Here is a 2,771-nt window from a genome sequence, read left to right on the forward strand (position 1 = left end):
GATGCCCAAGAGCTCCAATCATCTTGGTCAAAGGGATCTTCAATAGACACAATAGGAAAATCTTTAACAAACTCCTTGTAGACTTCACAGAGACCCTGATCACTAAGTACATGATCTCCATCATTTGGTTGATTCTTGAAATTAAGAGGATAGTTTGCATTTTTTGTCAAGAATTCAGATGCTGCTACATCCATGACAATATTAATTTGCACTAATATTTCAATTAGGAAGTCCATAACTTCCAAAAATATAATAATTTAATAGAACTGCAAGGCCAAAAAGAAAACCGACCTTGCCAGTGTAATCAGCCTTCTCAATTGCATCCATAAGAATACTAGCCCTTCCCTATTGTCCTAGACATTTGAAGCAAACCCACCCTCATCATCAACATTGCATGCATCTTTCCCGTACTTAGCTTTGATAATTCCCTTTAGAGTATGGTAGTCTATTATCCAATCAAGTATGGACAGTTAAATACTATTTCAACAGATATTATTTACAAGTTAGTAGAACACAAATATGCAAAGGTTACTTTTCCTAATGCAGATTTACTAAAACCAACACTATTTTGTCAAACTGAGATAGATAGCCCTCAAGAAACAGGAAGGCAATTTTATATTTACATTATTTTCTTTAATCATAATTCCATAAGACAGGAGGAACAAATATTTACATTATTTTCTCACCTTCACTACCCATACAAAGTGCCTCAGAAAATATTAATGCTCTAACAGGTAGAATCATGAACTCTTGCATAGCCAAATTATTACCAACATGGCTCCCTCCATTTATCACATTGTATGCTGGAATTGGCATTATAAGTTCTTTGGTTCTAGATATTTCTTGAATGTGTTTATACAAAGGTACTACTTTTTCTCTAGCACCAGCTCTACACATACTGAGAAAGACTCCAAGAATGTCATTAGCCCCAAGTTTTGATTTATTAGGAGTTCCATCAATATCCAGCATAAAAGCATTGACATCAGTCTGGTTCCTTCACAAAAAAAAAATGAATGGACACATTTAAATGGAATTGAAGAAGTATTAAGAATCCACCAAGGTAGCCCTTCTTCCTATGGCATTTATTATTATTGAGAAACAAACTTAAATAGACGGACACCAAAAGTTAGCCAGCAATGTTGATATATGTATATATGTGGGTAACCATGTAAAAATCGTTTATATTGAACTACCTGTTATAAATATTTTTGGCTATGCATAACCTCTCATTTAATATTAGGAAATATTGCACGAATACTCAACAATCTTTTGAGATGTCTTGGTGTTTTATGTCATTTCTTACTGTCTACCTCAACTTCAACCAAGCAAAGCTTCAGCAAATTTCATTATGACTAGCCAAAATCATATATGCAATAACCTAAGTTTTCAGCTAATTGACAACCAACGAATACTAGTAGTAAAAGGTAAACTTACTCTACCCCTTTTATACTCCCTTAGTTTTAATTTTTTTGTCATGGCCTCTTTTTTACTCCATTTTAAAAAGAATGTTTCTATCCTTTTTGGCAACTCTATAATTTCACTTTCCCGATGCCATGTTTAAGACCACAAGATTAAAGCAAATTGTGGTACATTCTACATATCTCACAAGTATCCTTTACTTTCTTCAACTTCGTGTCAAGTTAAAATTAGACAAACAATTGAAACCGAGCGAGTAATGAGTAAACAAAGTGGCTTACACACACAGTAATGGATCGTACACAACCCTTTATAGTGACACAGAAGAACCTTGATTATTGTCCAAGTTATCTAAAAAACTCTCTTTGATCAGTAAAATGCTCTAGAAAAACTTACACCTCATTAAGTAGGAAAACTACCATTTTGTAAAGTACTGTAGGTATTGAGAAAGAATATTACTGAAAGATCAAAATTTCACATTACAAAAATAAAAAAATAAAAAGTAGTAAGATTAAATTACCTGACATCAACACCAACAAGCTTTGGTCCCAAAAACTCATTAATATTTTTGACAACATTTAGTACCCATTACCTCCATATATACTCTTATCACCATCTCTAAGCTCTAAAGCCTCGTATATCCCAATAGAAGATCCACTCAGAACTGCCGGTTGGTAAAGAAGATCATCAGCGGTAACCAAATCAACCTCAACCGTTGTATTTCCTCTGTTGTGTATGATGTACCTCTCCTTCACGTATTTCACCTTGGAAGCTGTCTTGGATGCTGTTTCTGATGGAGCAACAATGATGGAGCAACGAATGGACATAGATTGAATCTTTTGGGTTGTAGGTAATGAGAAAAACTACGTTTGTCCTTTGAGTTTGGTGTAAATGAAGGGGTTAGGCAACGAGAAAAGCAATGTTTGTGATTTTTATTAAAAAATTTTCTAACATTTTGACGGTATTTCTTTCCCGCTTAAGATTCTAAATTATTAGAGACCAGTTAAATCTTTTTTTAGGACCAGAATTTATACCTTCATAATAAATTGCATAATTAGGGACGAGAATATAATCTCATCTCAATAAATATACTTTTACAGAAGAGATTATATTGTGGTCCCTAAATGTTTGTCTTAAATAGACCTTTTTGTTGTTGTGGAAGTACCAAGAGTGGTTTAAGTCGTGGGGTCCAAAGATGTTACGAATATCCAGAATACCACCAACTTAAACTATAAAATTCCCATAAATGGGTATGGTTGGAACCCTTCACTCGTACACACATCATATGTGTGGTACCATCCAGTATAGAAGGTGGACATCCACACAGTGTCCACCATACGACTCCCCTTGCCTCA

General features: G+C 34.3%; 1 pseudogene; it reads right to left on the reverse strand.

Annotated features, from left to right (window-relative positions):
• LOC107841414 overlaps window positions 1-2,293 on the reverse strand; it is a 6,399-nt pseudogene extending 4,106 nt beyond the window's left edge.
• Window positions 2,294-2,771: the final 478 nt, after the last annotated feature.

The sequence above is a fragment of the Capsicum annuum genome, chromosome 9 (assembly GCF_002878395.1).
Source record: "Capsicum annuum cultivar UCD-10X-F1 chromosome 9, UCD10Xv1.1, whole genome shotgun sequence".
NCBI lineage: Eukaryota > Viridiplantae > Streptophyta > Magnoliopsida > Solanales > Solanaceae > Capsicum > Capsicum annuum.